At 36.1% G+C, this 18,998-nt stretch overlaps 1 protein-coding gene across 1 annotated transcript in view; it reads left to right on the top strand.

Moving 5' to 3' along the window:
• The first annotated feature begins 618 nt into the window (after window positions 1-618).
• The window catches only part of GLRA3 (glycine receptor alpha 3), a 69,485-nt gene continuing 51,105 nt past the window's right edge, over window positions 619-18,998 (top strand). The window contains exon 1 of the mRNA XM_065736076.1: window positions 619-683. The gene's annotated coding sequence lies outside the window, so the exon portion shown is untranslated. The remainder of the gene's footprint in view (window positions 684-18,998) is intronic.

Raw genomic sequence — 18,998 nt, 5'->3', positions numbered from 1 at the left:
CACGCCATTCCCCAGCCCCTTCTCGGACCCAATTCCCCTCAGCTCCCCCGCGTAGGCATCACCCCACAACCCACAGGGCGGGAACGCAACGGAGCAGGAGCTGTTCGGAACACAGCCCACGGCAAGATCATCTCCCCTTGCAGGCAGACCCCGCGGGGTTCCCTCCCCGCCGCCGTGCCCTCTCGCCCCCAGTTGGCTTCCGCGGCGGCGGCGCGCTCGGAGGTGGGGAGGACGAGGGCCGGCCCCCACCCCGCTCCCGCCCGCCCCAGCGCCGCCGGGTCCGCGGCGCCCTCCGCACCCGGGATGCGGCCGGCGGCGGGGCGCCGGCTGCTGGCAGGCGCCGGGGGCAGGCGGGCGGGGAGGTGGGCTCCCGCCGCCGCCGCGGTTCGGCTCCGCCGCCGCGCGTGGGATTAGGCTCCTGCTCGGCTGCCATGCGGAGCGGCGGGGCCGGAGCGGAGGGGCCCAGCGGGAGGACGCGGGGCGCCGCCGGGCGCTAGGCGGGCGGCCGCCGGAGCTCTCCAGGGTCCCGGAGCGCCGCCCGCCGCGGCCGAGCTCAGCGCGTCGATGCAGCGGATACGGGCGCTCCAGAGCTCCTCGGCTGCTCCGAGCAGCATGGCACGGCTGAGGTACCTCCGCGCTGCTGTCTCGGGCTTCTATCTATGGGAAGCTGCGGTACTGCTCAGGTGAGCATCTTTCTTTGGGTCGCTCTTCTCGCGCGGTGGAACACCGTGACCGTGCGATCTCTGTCCCCACCACTACCGGGGACAGCAGCTGAGCTCTGGGCATGGGAACTACGTGCATGGGGTCTGTGTCTCGCAAATAGTATTGAGCTGCCTTCGATTTGAGTAGCGTTGGGGAAACCAAGGGCTCCGTATTTCCTTTGCCTGTTCACCGGTAGGGTCTCCCTGTTTGGTCTGGGAATCTTATTCCTGTGTTTATCAGGAATTGATCCTGAAAATTCTTCAGGTGCAAATTGTCTATGCACAAAAGTTACAGAACATAATTAGAGTTGGAAACATATAGATGCGACCTATTGCTACCAGTTCTGTTCAGTAGAAGGAAATCCAGGGATTGCTTTAGGTCAAAGAAGTCCTGTGAGGAAATAGAAGTGAGAGCTGAGTGAACAGAGGATGTGATCTACAGGATTTCACACAAGATGGAAAGCACTTGCACTACCATGCTGACAGTTTTGGATATGTATCACAAACGATAGCAATCTACCCAATAATTATGAGTCATATAGAAGAATTAGGTTCATAAGGCTTTTCTCCACTTTCTTCCCAGCACACTTTCGTTAGCTTAACTAATATTACGATATGAGTACACATTTTCTTTTGATAAATAGTTCTGGAAAGTGTGCTATCAGGCTACAACAAATTTGAGACCTCCAACTACTTAAAAGGTGAGGGGAATCTTAGAAAAATCCAATGTGTAAGCAGCAGACATCAGTGTTATCACATATTCAGTGCTGATGTGAAGTTAACTGTGCTTGTTACCAACAAACATTATAGCTCTGGATAAAAATAAATAGATTATGGCATATTTTATGATTCAGATTGTTTTTAAATACCGTGTTGCTTTTTTACGAAATAATATAAAGAAACTTAAATCTGACAGGGGGTTACCCAGAGATTATTTGTGAATTATAGATTTAAGGGGTTTATAACTACAAATTTCAATGTAGTGTGTAGTGCCTCTCAACGATAGCACACCTCACAGGTACTCATAGGTTTATAGCCAATCTTTTGTCTCTTTTTGAAGTTATCTTAATTAACTGTTTTATGTGAACATACATAATAGAAATAGATTCTAACATTGTGTGTGTATGTGTGTGTGTGTGTGATTTCGCATAAGGAAAGATTTTAGAGAAATTGGGTCACATAGGATGGATTAATTGACATTGGGAGGAAAGGCTAAAAATGTGTATATGACAGTTTGACTTTCCCAGTTGCACTGAAAACTTAATGTTCAGAGTAGATCACCAAATTCCTGTGTAAGCAAAGCAAGCAAGACTCTGTTATCATAGTTTTGTTTCAAGATGTTCATAGTATATTTTTCTCATCTTATTATTTAAATACTATCCTACTGTGGAATGATTAATCCTTAATCCTACCAATCCTTATTTTTTTTTTTTTTTAATTCATAATAAAAAAACCAAACAAACACATTTTGTGAAGGTGAATAAGTAAGTTTTGGAAGGCATACAGGTATTTTTCATCATATGATTCTAGACTAACATTGACTTGATTCAAAATGCATACGGGCATCTTATTTTGCATAAATACAGATGATCTTCTTCAATGTCCAAAAATCCTGTTATATTAAAATAACCTAATGCTCTTAAATTTTCTCGTAATGACTGTGGCTCCTGAGCACAATTATGCAGGTCCTTGCATATAGTGTCTGAGAAAGACTTCAGAAAAACTATCCATCTCTCAATAGAGAAACTGCAGTTCATGCGACAGGACCTGAGAACCCTGAGTCAGTTCATTAGGACCCACAGCAGTCTCCTCCATGACCAAGATAGATTACTTTAGAATAGAAAAAGCGTACACACACACACACACAAAAGAAGTTTAAAACATTAAAAGCTAAAACATTTACAAGCTATTAATTCCTGTTCTCTTCCAATTTAAGCCTTATGAGATTATTTACATCAGAGCAAAGGGAACAGGGAACACTTGACAGGGACTCAGATTCCACTATAAAGCACAGCCTTAGTTCCTACATGAAAAGGCGAATGTGTCAGAAATTCCTAGGAACAACCAAGGCTTAAGTTTTTGACTTGAAAAAAAAAATGGAAAAAAACAATGCATCTTCTCCTACACTGAAACATTTCTGCCCTTTGTCAACAAGCATTGAAAGCTGTATGAGAGAGAAGTCTTACGGGAACCTATGAGGAAAAGCTAACAGTTCTTGCCCAATAGATGAGAAGATGACTAAAATGATCGTTTAAGCGCTATGCCTACAGAGCTAGTTGTGCAGTTTTACTTTCAGTACAGGTCAGAAGAAGGCAAAAAGAATTTCTCACTGGTTTTGGGCATTCTACTCTAATGACCACAGTCTGTGCATTTGCCTGCTTTACAAGAGGAAATGGCAACAGGTTTTTCTTTTTTGAAGTAATTCATGTTTCATTCCATATTTAAAAGCTTTTCAAATTGGAATGACCAAAACAAATTGTACATTGGCCTTCGTGGGATCAATTATTAATTTGACTTCTGAAAGACACTGCAGAAAGATAGAACTTCATTAATTGTTTTAGATTAATAACATACTTATTGATAATATATTATATATAAGGAAACTAAGGATTTAAGCAGATAGCACTCTACTGTGTTTTCAGTGCTACATAAGAAGATTGGGAGAAAAGCTATCATCAGACTACAAACAAAACAAAACAAAATTAATGAATGCCAGACCAAGTGCAGTGCTACATTAAAAAGTGGGCAGAGATGTAAAAATTAAGGTGAGAGATTAAGGGAAAAAAGAATAATGGAGAATAAGAAATAATTGTAATTCACTATCAAACAAGGAAAACAAAAATTTCTGAGACATTTTGACTTCTTATTTACAATCTTGGCCAAATATTCCTCTGAGTTTTCATTAAAGTAATATGGTAAGCACAAGTTCCTCTACATTTGCCTGATTTCAGGTCACACTGAAAGCAAGGTGTTTGTAGAGTCACACAAATGGTATCTGTGAGCCAAGGAGGTTTACAACAGCTCTTCAACCTGCATGGGCCAGCACAGCTCTGTTAGAGCTACACTGTCAAGGACCCACCAGGAATTTTTTTCTCTAAATTTTCTACCTTAAGAGTACAGTATATATATTTTGTATATAGATCTGTAAATGGCAAACACAGTATTGAAAAGAGGGCATGAAAATGCAAAATAGAGTAATCTCTATATATTTTTATATAAACATATTAGTAGAGACTAAGAATCATGCTTGGTTATGCTATCACCTCTTTTTTTTGTTCCATTCGCTGCCCCATTGGCCTTGTGTTGGAAGAAAGAGTATCACAGAGACAGCTAATTGTACTTTGAAGCCAGATTCTTGTTGAAAAAATCTCTGTGGATCCTAACTTGAGGGCATGTCTGAGCTCACAGTTAATGAGTATCGAAATTATTCTTGCATTGCATTGCAAATTGATTTCAGATGAGTAGCTTTAAGAAGCAGAAGTCAATGTCTTTTGAGCTAGCATCAATTCATCCCTTAAACAAATAATGAAAGACAAACAACACCTGAGAACTATTAAATCTGAGTTACCATTATTAACATATTAGAAAATAGTTTTTCTCATGTACTGATGAGACTTCAACAATTTCTTAAGATGTTAATAGTTATATCTACCATAGTATTCATGAAATAAAAGTGTGTAGAAAGAAATAATGAGAGCACTGAGTCACAGGACCTTTCCTTAGCAGTGCTGACTTCTATTTGAAAAGTTCCTTTGTGACAAATCAGATTCCAAACCCTAATGAAAAAGACTGGATGTGTGTCAGGAAGCAGCAAGGGAAGTGAAGGTGAGCTGTGAGTTCAGAATCATAGCAAGACAGGCAGGAGCAGGCTCCTGTCAGCAAGGTTTGCAGTCCCACACAGCTTGGTCTAGAATAGAACAGAGCAGATCCTGTCCACACAGCACTTTGGATTGCCAAGCCACATCCACAGTGATGAGGTAGGTTCAAGGTCAAGACAGAAATTGAGGTCAATAGATCAAAACTAGGAAGGTACAAGGCTGGGTGCAGGTGTACACAGTTAGCCTGAGCAGAGACCAAGAGCTACTCCCCCAGCATCCTTGATGGGAAAATAAATAAATAAAAATAAAGAACAAAAAAGAAACAAACAGCTCATGAGGTTTCTCACAGCTTTTATCAAATAGCTCTGGTAAAGCTCAGCTTCTGCGTTATCAGAGCTGGCACTAATCCTAGGTCAGATCCTTGGGATGAAAGCAATGTGCTCATGGCCCTTATAAAATGTCAGGAGGAGAGCTCTGGTATTTCCTTGCAGGATAAACCCATAGGCAGGCACTGTACCTTCCAAAACTTGGACAAAGAGAAGGGTTGTATCTGTGAGCAAGAATATGGAATTCAAATTCTCTGTATTTCAAATATGTAGGTAAAAACATTGAAGTCCTTTTGAACTGAATATGAGTTTTGATACTAGTATGAATTCAATCAGCACTTTTTCTACCCGTTCTTCATTTCTATAAGAAAACAATTATTTTCCCAAATATCTACCATTTTTATAACATTAAGAAATGCATGCAGAGTTCTGTGGTATAATACAATTAGCTGTAAGAATATATAATTGAATAACACAACAATTTCAATTCCAAACATGAGTTTTTCAGTTCTTACTGTGCTACTGACATTTTCTTACTTTCCAGCCTCTCCTAACTCATTACAAGCCAAATGATGCTAACAACAATTGAAAGCTAGTAATATTTTTAGATGAGTGCTGTGCTTCTGTGTGATGAAAAATGTAATAGCTCCTCCATCAGATTAGCCTTGTCCAGCTATCCCACTGTGACAATTACAGAAAATGAATTTTTTTATAAGATTAGAGCTTCTTATTTTAACAGATTTATAATACAAGCTTCAAATGACCTTACTGAGTATTATATAATAATATCTAAGAAAATGGTTAAAGTAAATCAGCTTTTCTCAAATAATGAGCAATAAAGAGCCCCTTCTGTGTTACATTGCATCTTCTTTTTATTGCTTTTCTTACAGATCTTTATGATGTATACTGGAAGAATCAGTAAAAGTAGATAAAAACTATAAGGAAGTTTTACTGTCGCTGATATGTAAGCACTGTGAACAGGCCAAATAAAAGGCACCCACCTGAGGAGAAATATTGGCTACCAGAAGAAAAGGAGTATCTAAAAGAGTAGGGAAAGACACAGACAGAAACTGTATGTAACAAGAATGCAGGACTAAAGTATGAGAGTAAAAAGAACATCAGAAAGTTAGAGAGTCTATGCTATAACATAAAGAAGGGGAAAATCTTTGAGATACACCTTTTTTTTTTTTTCTCTAGCAAGGATTACAATCCATAATTTGTTATGACTTCTGAAACAATAAGGTCCTTTCTGACTGATGTTAAGTGCTGTGTCAGTATAAGTGCTAACTAGTAATAACAGAAAGAGTGGAGGAAAAACGTACAAAAGTAAACATCGTGGCATTGCGAAATAATAAAATAATATATTTTGGTGTTACTTTCCCAGTCAACTATCTAATGAGTTGTTACAATATTATTCAACAGCAAGCAGGGTTATGCTTGGTTTACACTTCAATGGATTTTTTACATAATGAACACTTTCTATATAATTTTTATGCACCACACATTATCTTGTTGTCCCTCTAGCTCTAGAATAGATGTACAAAATGAACAGGGACAGCCAGAATCAGGGTTATTTCCAAGTAGGAACTTCCCTAAAGAAGATCAGTCCTTTTCAATATTGTCATTACTGAAGTTTGTATTTGGCGACATGAATTAGCTAAATGCAGTTTCCAAGGGAAAACATTTTGAGAGAATGTAGAAAAATTGAAGAAGATTCCCCAGAGCTAATTGATTATGCTGTAAAACTAATTTTGTGACACAATAAAGTGAGTAGAAAGCAAATATAGGAGTTCTAATTTTTCCTAAACTGTGAGGCTGTTAGTTGCTATTAATCTTTATGTGATTCTTGGAGAAAAAACTGATTTAGAAAGAGTATCATAAGCAAAATGAGTATAGTTATGACATTTAAAAGAGCAAGGTAGAGTTTTTTCCTCTCCCTGATTAAAAATTCAAGATGGAGATTAACCATATTACCTACTGTTTCAGGATTTTACCTTTCATTGCATTCCATTTTTGATTAAAAATTATATTAGATCATGCTATAACACTTCTATATACTACATAGACCTATATGTTATATAAAACATACATAACATATGCAACACATAACAGCTTTATAATCTCAGGTGCTAGAAAGAATGGCCATTAAAAAATCCCATCCTAATCCACCAGTATTACATGAGTCACCTGGGTTAAGGATGCACCTTTTAAACCTGAGAAATCAATCTGAAAGCTCTCTGCCAACCTTCCAACCTCCAAATACTAACTTAGGGTGGGACAGTGTCTAGGGGTGGTGGTCCCTAGTCCCTAAATGGGACAGTGGCCTATTTGAACTCTAGTCACACATTGTATGTAAAGCATTGGCTTCACATAGCTGAAACATAACTAAATGCAGTATTCTAGGGTAGATGTTAATTCTGTGTGTCTATAAAATGCCTCCACAAAGGGATGTGGTTCACAATGATGATTTCCCTGCTACCACGTTATCAGTTCAGATAGTTTATAGTGAAAAAAAATTGCAGGAGTTTAAGAGAAATGCACTATTTTGTTCTCCTTGAAGGTAGGAGAACATTCTCCTGCACACTGAAGATAGGATTCTCAACTGTTTTCCACACAATATTACAGACTTCTACTACATTAAATGAATATGGGATGCAGTCACCTGAAACAGGAATTTATGATTACAAAAGAGAACTGAAATTAAAACAGCTACTTGCATCCAATTTCTTAACATTTGTGTTAAAATCTTACCTCTAAAATGTATCACAAAATTTTAATACTGCAAGTGAACTCCGAGAACATACCTAAGTTTTAAATTGTTCTTCTTGTCCCTGTACACATATGCATGTAAAGGCACTCAAATTTTCATCTGTAATCACAGTGTATGCTTTTGGTTGGATTGCCTAAAATATAACTTCTCTAAAAAATGGTTGACAGGATGATCTTCTTCATTCTTTTTAAAAGTGGCTATTCCTATAAGATCAGAGCACATTTTTTTTTTCTTTCACCTAATATTTTTCCATTTTTTTTTTTACACAAAATTTAAGATGGTTGTAAGTAAACAAGACTAGCGTAGCAAGTACAAACAATTTATGTAAAGGTAATATTGTATATACAAGAGAATTTTGTACGTAACAGAATATGTGTAAGTGTAGTGGACCAGGATAATTTTGGTAAAAATGTTAAGGGCTAGCAGCGCTGTTTTTTAACCTTCACATTATTTTTTCTGACTCATTCAGTAAGGAATATGCTTCAGTACATGTATTACAAACACTGGGTGCTGTCATAATGCAGCATGAATCCTGCCATTCTCAGCATCACCCTGAAGCTCAACTCTGCTGCTGTGTTAAAGGTCTGGCATTGAATTACTATACCGGTGATCTGGATAGAACTAATGAAAAGAAAAAAGTGCTTAATTCATTTATCTCATGTAAGTTAAAAATGCTCACTGAGCAACTTAATTTGCTTAATTCCTGTCTCATGAAAACTTCCAAAATTCTAAAAAAGATTTCATTGCTGTTTTTATCCATAGAAGGAATATGAAGTTGAAATCAGGAAAAAATCCTCCTTTCAGTTTCCTGCAAATAAAAATCTCTGTAAATTCTGTGGGGGCCATGTTTAAGAAATTTTTGAGAACTAGTATCTGAGGACCCTGTCTTCAGTTCCTATCACCATAAGATAATTGTTTGTTGCTGAGAAAGTAGGCAAGATATCTAAACAGATTCCACCCAGGCCTGCCAGCTTTTCATTAAAACAGCATCGAAACAGACATGTTTCTGTGAAACACTTTGTCAAGAACACCACATTTCCTTGTCTATAAATACTAAACAGTATTTGGAAATGCTTGGCTAATGGTAATAACAGTATCTACACCATAATTCACTGACTAAGCAAGATAAATAATTTCAGAAGAACTTTTTCCGGAAAGAATTTTATGCAGGACTGAATTGTACTGTTAAGTTTTCTCTTGTCTATAGTTATTATGCCTGTTGAAATACTCTGTGTTAAGGTAATTCACTCTTTAGGATATGCTCAGCTTTCCTTTAACAGCTTACATCTAATCAGACTTATTTTGGACAAAATGTCTCATCCTTAAAAGAGCCAAATGATATATGCTGAAGATACAGGACACCACTATTGTACTGTTTTAAGCAGAGTTTCTCTAAGGCAATTTAATTTAATTTAATTGTGTATCTTCAAGAATCCTGGGGCATTAATTCAAAATCAAATTTTTGTCTATATTTTGAACATTTCATTCTTTGAATTTCTTTGAGAATAGTAAAAAATAATTATTTGTGAATAAACACTTGTATTCTGCTTCCAGTATTCATGGGTTGATTCTAGAATAATGCTGGGCAAAAAATTATTTTTAGTTAATTCACATTTTAATCTATTGTTTCCTCATTGACATCAGCTGAATTGCTATTCATTATATGAGTGAAAGACACAAGTCATTTTGTGCACATATTCAGTTAGCAAGGGGAATCATTCATTAGTCACAAAATTTAATGCAATTGTTCAGCTCTGGCATGCATTTATAGAAGGATATCTGGTGCTATGAGAGATAAAATTGTGAAATTGTTTTGCTTGACGCTTTTGGAAGTTCCCCATTACTCCATTTTCTTTTCTCCATTATTCAGTTAATACATAAATTAGTCTTTATAATGAGATAGTAATGCAAGCTCAGACTACTGTATACTGGGGATTAACAATGTCTATATTCAGATGTATTCCATCTATTCAAAATAAAATTGACCAACCTAAGAAAACCAAAAGGATTTTATTTTGGAAGGATCTATCTTTAATTTGGAGTTAGCATTGTCAGAATCTTGACCCATACAGTGGGTCTCTGGAAGACTCACAGATGTAAGAATTTGAGAATCTCAAATATTGTTCAGCTCTCTGTGCAGATGCTTGACTGGGCTTTTTACCTCCCAAAAAAGAAGGTTAAAAATTACTAAGAAACTAGGATCTGAATTTATATCACTGAAGAAAATACAGTGTACAAAATATATGAGATTACTGAGGAAAAGGGTACTTCTGTGAAAATTAAGAAAAAATTATACCCAGAAAATGTCTTGAGAAAAATCACATGCTGCATGGCTGAAGTTGGCAACAATGAACTTGCCTTAAAGCAGAGAGCAAAATTAGAGACAGCCTGTAGTTTATCAAATGCATTATACTGATATTCATAGTATTATAAAGAAAGCCAAAACAAACAAACAAAAAAACACCAACAGTTTTCCTCCTTCACCCGAAGATATAAGTATTTTTCTAAAGCTGGGGGATGGGGTGGGGAAGGATAGAGTGAGGAGCAATCAGTACTCTTAAATTTATGTATAGAGTAACAAGAAAAAGCAAGTGTATCCAAATTGAGCCTCATCTAGACTGTGAACCTGCAGGATGAAGATTGGGTCAGAGCGACTTAAACTTAGACACTCCTCAGTGTTTAGGCTGAAAAACACTACAGAAATCCAAATCTTTTTAAAACATGATGTAGAGAAGCTGTAATACATGATCAGTTTAATTCTGCAACAAACAGGGCTGAAGGAAGACCACAGCATGATAGCAATGCTCAGTTGCAAAATGTGAAAGATATGACACTGTAAAGATATCAAAAACTTCATAGTAAAATGCTTCTAAATGTTGTCTAGACTATGAAGAGCATTAAAATGCAACGTTACTTCGGTCACTGAACCAGAAAAATGAACATGTTCCAAATTTGAAAGAAGTAACTTCTTTAATAATAGCACTGAAATTCAATCTCACATACTTTTCATTTATTTTTCTTTTCTGAGCACTAGTATAATAAAGAATGGATCATTAGCATTCTTAAAAAATAAAATAAAATCATTCTTTGCAGCACATAAATGTTAGTTTTTCTGAAAATAAGTCCAATGATCCCTGATGTAACTCTACTTATCTCAGCAGTATTATATCAAAAAATTAATCTGACCTTCTGAACTTATTCAAAGTAAGAGGATAAAAGGAAAAAAAAAAAGTCTAAAAGAGTAAAAAAAAACCAAAAAAAACAGTAGAAGAAACTAACCTGTCACAGAAAATATTTGAAGATCTCCTGAGAATTTTTGTTAGAAGTCACCTCTTTAAAATCTTGGTGAAATACTGCTTCTACTCCTGTTATTAAAACTGACAGTTCTTTCTCTGGCACACAGAAGTTAAGAGTTCTGTGTTCTAATCTGAGCTAATAAAATCTTTATCATCTAAAACATTGCAAGACATGAAAATCTGCATTTTCATTGCATCAGAAGCCAATGACTTCATGACCTATAACAAATGAAACAATTGTCATTTTTCATTATTCATTACTTCATTACAATTGCTAGTATTCTATGATATTGCTAGTATTATAGATCCTTAACTGTCAGTTTTAACAGGAACAGTAGGAAAGACATTTGGAATATCAGTCTTTTTGAATCATGTCAAATGTTAATTTTCTCCTTCATTTCCTATCTCTGGGTATAGTATGTGTCATGCTCTTCCTTCACATACTCTTCCACTAGTGGAAACTTGTGTTCCTTTTTTCTTGGTCCCTCAGGAGTAAATTCATTCATTCATGAATAAAGTGCAAGTCAATTTTTTTTAATATTGCTAAAATAGTAAGAAATTGGAAAAGATAGAATTCCTTTTATAAGCTTTAAACAGCAGGAACATAATGTTACCTAATAAGAGTATCCAAGGTACCCCAGCCACACAGTGTAAGTAATGTAACTGAGTCTTTCAAAATAAAATTTAGATCAGGAGTCTAATTCTGAGCCTTACTTTTCTCCTCAGAACAAACTGTGTGGCCTGGAAAGGCACAACAGTGCCTACAGATTCCTTCAGAACTAGATCTATGCAGATATCATCCTCTGACTCAAAAGCCCATGTGTTAAGGAGAGAGACTGAGGGAACTGGGACTGTTAGGTCTGGAGAAGAAACAGCTCAGGAGAGACATTATAGCTCTCTATAACTCCCTGAAAGAAGGCTGTAGCAAGGTGAGAATTGACCTCTACTCCTGTGTAATTTGCAATAGAATGAGAGGGAATGGCCTCAATTTGCATAATGGAGATTCAAGATATTTTGAAAAATTTCTTCTCTGAAAGAGTGGCCAGGTACTTGAATAGGCTGCCCAGGGAGGTGGTAGAGTCACCAACCCAGGAGGTGCTCAAGAAACATTTAGATGCTGTACTAAGGGACATGGTTTAGTGGGGGAATATTGGTGATAGGCATACGGATGGACTAGATGATCTTGAAGGTCTTTCCCAACCGTGGTGATACTATGATTCTCATAGCTTTCAAATGGCCATGGCTTTTTGTGGATCAATATTGTTGATGAATGGTCTTCAGTAAAAGAAGTCTGTTTGTCTTCTTTTTTCTTTAAGGGATCATAATTTCCAGTAGAATAAAAAGACTGATTAAAAACTTTATTGCATTTTTTAAGTATTTGCTTTAAACATATTTAACCTAATTAAATAACTAGCATAATTTTATGCTACTTGACTGAACAAATATATTTTAACAAAAAGCTGTGCAAAAATTTGGAAAAACTTTTGGAAATTGTTTTATCCACAGAAATCAAATGAATTCTTCATTCTTTACATCTATGCACTTTTTTCTCTTAAATTAAAAGCAGATTTTATCTTTCTGAAAGAGTAAGATTTCTTATTTTGGTTCAAAAATAATAAAATAAACTTTAACTTTGATGGGTTTGTGGCATTCAGAGGTCTTGTGTCTTTTCTTTTTTTTTTTTTTGACACATTTTGTAACATTTTTCTTTCAGAAAATTCTTTATCTGGTTTGTGTTCACTCTTGGAATAACAAACAAATGCTACATTCTATAAACTTTGACCTTTTTAGTTGTTCGTTTTTTTTTTTAATCAACTTTAATGAATAGATCAGATAATTATGCTTTTGATTTCTTCAAACAATGCTCACTTTTCTTATTATTTTACTCGAAACCTATATTACACAGAAGAAGGTTTAAAATCTGTTTTCTTAGTTGAAAAACCTACTACCACTTTTCAATATGCAATATGAAGATCATTGGTGCTATCTATTGGCAGATAGTTGTATTCTAGCAGACCTTGTTTATTAATGGTTAAATTGAATATTCATTTGAAAATTAATCAACTCAGTCACCATTACTTACATGTACAGAATTAAAGGATGTAGTCTGGAGATTAATTAATCTAATCTAATTCATTACTGGCAAACCTCTGAATAGCTATTGACTCAGATTAACTTACTGAAATACTTCTCTGTGCCGCTGTCTGTAAGATCCATTTGAGTGCATAATGGCTTGTAGTTATGAGTACTTAATTTCCTTTAGCTTCTCCACAGAACTATTTAACGAAAAGTACAATAAAATCATTCAAACAAAGCTTGAAGAGAATGGACCATAGATACAAATTGGATTGCTTCAGGGATTTGGACATACTTGCTGCCTCAGAGAAGAAGCTAAATAATGAAACAAAATTGCTATTGGATCACTATAATGCATGCAAAGCATCGTGTAATAGCTCTGTACTATGTGCTGTAAGAAGAAATGCAAAATTTCTACCTCACTGAATGGCTTGATGGTCTGTATCTGAGATGAATGAAATGATTCATTATCAGATTAGATTAGAAAATCAGTAATCCAAAAATGACTGTAACCTGGTGTTAAGATGGGATTTTCAAGATAAAGTACACAGGTAGTTTAACTAGAGATGGAAGAAATTGAATGCACCATCTAAGTCAAAGGTAATTTATATCAGTTGTCTTCAACATGAGGATAGAAAGACTCAAGATCTCAGAATTAGTTAGGTAAATTAGTGGACTGCTCTAGCTTGACTTAATAACTTCTCTCTGAGAAGTTTCTAATGGATGTTATCATTGCAGCACACTATAAATTTCATTCATTCCTAATATCCATCTCCTGTAGCAGCAACAGGGAAGAGAATATGTACCTCTTAAAATAAAGCATGTTTGTAAAGGAATTTCAATTGTAAAATTCCTTTCCTTCACTGTGCTTTTGTATAAACACATACAAGCTTGTGACAGATAGAAAAGTGACAACTTTTATATAGGAATACAGTGATTCCTCAAAAAATAACCGGGAAAGCAGTCTGATTTCTACAGCTTTAGAGGAGGAGACATTTTTGGAGGTTGTGAAGTTCTCTATTCTCTCTGCAGAGTTTTTCTCAACCATTTTGTTTTGAAGGAACAGAAGAGATAGTAAGGTTTTCTCTAACAAAATTGGCTATTTTAAATAGAAGTTTCAGGAGCACGGATTCATGACCCATATTTATTTTGCTTGCTAAACTGTCAGCTGCTAGATGGGCTCTCCTATTTAAATTCTAAAGATTCCAGGGCTCTTTCTGCATAACTGTGTTAAGTAAATATTTTTCTGAGTTTCTGTATTAGTTACCATTTTAACACATTTAAAGAATAAATATTAGTACCAACATGTCCTCAGCAGAAGGGTTAGAAAAGAGCTGAGTTGCATCACCTGCATGTCATACGTGACAGAGCATCCTGACATCCTTATCAGAAATGGGTATTTGTATTTCTGCTTAAACTGCTAGACTATTCCTGAAGTGTTTCAGTGCTTGAAAGACTTTTAATTTAAAATTTAAGTTTATCCATGGCCACTTCATATCCCTTTGCTTTCATGACAATGTTATCATTTAGCTTAAAATTCTTTCCTCTTTGCAGGTGCATGTCAGAGTTAGAATAGTAGCTTTTTTTTTTTTTTCCTAGCTGTGGTCAATCTCTGATTTTTAAGCTGGATGAAGTTTATGAGCAGCTCAAGTGCCTTTTCCCTTCTAGAGCTTAAGTTTGTACTAAGTAGGAAGGTGGTGTCATACAATTGCTGGGTAATTCAAATATCTAGCTGTGAAAGTAAATTAGTAAAATAGGCCACCATTACCCCGTTTAACCTGCACCCCAGATTACAGGCTATAGTGCCAACAGCTGCAAGTCTATTATCCAGCATCAGGATAGAAGAACCCTGAGAAGGCATCATTTTCTACTTTGAACTATTCTCACTGCTTCCTCCTTAAGCTCCTCAAGTCTATAGAGTGTCTTTTGGGAATCTGAAGGTTTTTGTATGAGTCTTGGAATGTATACTCTGAATTAAGCCCTCTGTTCTACATATTTCTTTTCATTCACTCTCAAGAAACTACTCATACATGAAAAGCAATACCTTATGTTTTGCTATTTTTTTTTCTTTTAGAGAACCTTGGATGTCACAGTTTCATACACTGTTAAGTTACCTTTATTATCCAAACTGTGCATCTAAATTCCAGTTTGAATTTGTCTACCTCTAATTCATTATTCTGCATTTGCTCCTTAGAATTAATGTCCACTGCTTTCCTCCCCTTTCAGATACTCAAACAATTCAGTCATGATACTTTTCAACCTTTTGATAAGCTAAGCAGATTAAAAACAGAAGCTATATCTAGGCTGCGACTGAATGCTGATTACTCTGAGTAACGTTTACATCCCATTCAGTGTGACCTAACAGTTTCTGGCTTACATATGACTCGTGTACTTGTCACAGACCTGTGAATTCTGGATGTTTCCCTGTTTGTGTTAATGAATTTCCAACCTAACAACCTGAAAGACATGATCTATAGCTTATCTCCTCAAATTGTATATGAACACTGACGAAAATAGAAGAAAGATAAGTCCTGGTAGTTCTAACTCTCTGTTCATGCCTCTTTTTGTAGATCAGATTATTTGGAACAAATATTCTCATCCTAACTTTAGATGGTCTAAATTCAGCAAGTCAAAAATGTTTTTAATACATTTCTAACAATATTTTCCTTTTTTTTCTTGATTTTTATCCACTAATTTAACTAAAAAATTTCTTCATTTAACCAGGTTTAGTTTACAAAGTAAAAAAATTCAAGATACATTCTGTGAAGTGAAAACTGAAAGGTATTAATCTCTCTCCAAAAAAATACTTTTTCCAACAGGAGGAATTTGATTTCTGGCCATGAACAGAGCACATGTCTTCCTTTCTCATGTAGTTCAAAGTTGCATAATTACATATGCTAACCACAAATTTTGTTGATATTACATTCTTATTATTCTACCTCCTTAAAAAAATAAATAAAATAAGGCCTCTGCATTAAAAAAAAATAATGGAAGAAGTCAGAGTTTATTCCCTTTGGATGAGCACAAAGTCATTTCTGGAATTATATAGTAGATTAGTGTTTTGAAGGAGTCTAGAGAAGCTAAATTTATACTTCATAATAAAAGCATAACTTTTTATGTACCCATTTAGTCAGAAGTTCATTTTTCTCAGATCATGTATAATAGAGCTGAAGAATCCTTACCATGCAAAATAATTTATGATAATTTATATACAGAAAACCAACATTTTGCCAAGGAGACGTTTCTAACTGCTTTACTCAAGCTTCCTTAGATGTAGCTCAAGTAGATGAAGTTATTATTTTCCAAAAAGAATTCTTGAAATACTTTCCACTAAAGGGAATTTGAACAGGCAGAACTAAGCACTCAGCTAGTTTTTACTCAGTAACACATCAAGCTGAGAAGAAAAGAAAATACTCCTTGAAGAAGTATTTGATTAAAATAAGAGCCAATTCCCAGAATAAAACTTATGTACACAAAAAACATTAATTATGCTGAATAAATCACTCTCGGAAGCAGAGAGTAAAATTATTCAAGATATTAGGAGGTTTTCATCTGGCTAATTTTAACAAAATCAGTGATGCAATCACATAACAAAACAGTAACTTCTACTTCAGCAACATACGTAGTCACAACAATGAATATTTTTCCTATTCAGCTTTAGTTAGCTTAACTTCAAAGTACCTTATTCCACTGAAGACTTTAAAAGCAACAACTATATCTGCAACAACATAAAGGTCTAAAAAATTTAAAGAATTGAAAACGAACAGATCTCAGAGAAAATCATCAATAAGCTAATAAATGGCCTTTCTATATTTATCTGGAGCATTTTTTTCTCACCTGAATAGAACATGTGCACACACACACATATAGAAATATATATGCAAGTGTATAAGCAAGGAATCTAGGAGTTATAATCTATGTATGTATGTACACAATTTCTTAATTCTCTGCTGCCTTGTAAATATATACAGACTAGCAAAGTAGGTGTAATGAGGCTGTCATTTTATTTACCTTTTAACCATGAATAACCTTCTACAGGAATAAAAATGGTTACAAATTGTGATACTATGAGATAGAAGATCAATTCAGAATATTTAATAGTGAAAAAGAAGTCTGAGTTCAATAAGAACAAGATGAAAAGCAATAATTACAAATTGCACTAAAGTGAAAAGAATTAGATATTTACTGGATTAGAAAGAGAATGTTTTCCAGCTACAGGAAGAAATGAAAGAGGTTATCTACTAAAGGAGACTGTTGAATCATTTTTACTGAAATATAATACAAAATTTATAAATGAAGCATAACTATGCAAATCAATTTTCACATAGAATAAATATCAGATAAAAGTTTAAATGAACAGGAATTTTTAATTAACTCAACTTCTAGTTACTACGACAATTAAGAGACCTTATAACAATTTTTCAATTAAAATATGAGAAAATGACAGCATTATAGAGATTTCTATGTACATGTCCTGCAAGCATCCATATCTGCAATACGTAACGTGAGAGAGCTTTTCATTTAAGTACTTTTAAAAGAATAAATTGGCACTGTTCAAGGCAGTGAAAGAAGTAGACAAAAGATATTCACCTCTTCCTGTAATGGAGCTTTGACCAGAAGTCAGCACAAATAGCAGGAGCTTTTTTATTTATTTATTTTTTCATATTTCAAAATCATAGAACCATCAAGGTTGGGAAAAACCTCTAAGATCATTCAATCCAACCATACACCTGTCACCAGCATTTCTCCACTAAGTCATGTCCCTTAATACAACATCTACATCTTTTTTTAACACTTTCCGGGGATGGTGACTCCACCACCTTCCTGGGCAGCCCATTCCAGCATCTGAATACTCTTTCAGAGAAAGAATTATCCCACCTGAACCTCCCCTGGCACAACTTGAGGCAACCCCCTCTCATCCTATCACTAGCTATGCAGGAGAAGTGGCCAATTCTCACCTTGCCACAACCTCCTTTCTAGTAGTTATAGGGTATGATAAGGTCTCCCCTAAGCCTCCTCTTCTCCACACTCAAGTTCTAACAGCTACTCCCCACACTTGTACTTCAGCCCCATCACAGCTTTGTTGCCCTTCTCTGGGCACACTCCAGGGCCTCAATGTCTTTCTTGCAGCGAGAGGCCCAAAACTGATTACAGCACTCACGGTGCAGTCTCACTAGTGATGAGTACTGGGGGACAATTACTTCCCTGCTCTTGTTGGTACCAGTATTTCCACAAGCCAGGACACCATTGGCCTTCTTGGCCACATGGAAACACCGCTGGCTCATAGTTTAACTAAGCATCAACCAATACCCTCAGCTCCATTGCTTCTATGTAGTCTTCCAGTTTCTATGCCCCAAACCTGTAGCATTGCCTATGGTTGTTGAGATAAGGTAAAAGATCCAAAATCCAGGAGTGGCTTTAGTTACACTATGTACACTGTGTAATGCTAGTCACAATTTTATTCATATTTATATATTAATTAGCTGGGTTATTTTTATAATAAGATGGCCAGCTGTTGACTAAGATTTCCACAACAATGAAGACCTTTTGTTCAGGTGCACATGGCTGATCACAATGCTGATATTATGATATTCTACTCTCCTGACATGTGCAGAACACACTTTAGAATGTCAGTGGGAGTTCTGCATACATATGGAGAGGAGGCTACAGGAGATGACATTTTCCATGTGGCCCCGAGATGAAAATTTTGCCCTAAGATAGTTTCTTCAGTAAGTTTTTTTCCATCACAGCAGTCACTTTTGCTTTAATAAAAAACGGACCTCTAAGACAATGTAAAGGAATACCACTTGCCAAGGGACTGTTTGATATGTAGTTTTATGTTTGAATATCAACATGAAACATTCACAGAAGAAAAACTGGAGATGGTAACATTCTTATGAAAGATCCTCACAGATTTTGTTTCTGTTCTATATCACACCCAGTTAGACCCGTTTTAGAGCAGACTCCGAATTATGATATTCCACCTGCATAATTATTTGTCTGATAGTCTT

This window comes from Cyrtonyx montezumae, unplaced genomic scaffold (assembly GCF_038088225.1).
Source record: "Cyrtonyx montezumae isolate F1298 unplaced genomic scaffold, pur_monq_1.0 scaffold_2, whole genome shotgun sequence".
Classification (NCBI taxonomy): domain Eukaryota; kingdom Metazoa; phylum Chordata; class Aves; order Galliformes; family Odontophoridae; genus Cyrtonyx; species Cyrtonyx montezumae.
The sequence above is the reverse complement of the archived record's forward strand: the minus strand, read 5'-3'. Positions and strand labels throughout refer to the sequence as shown.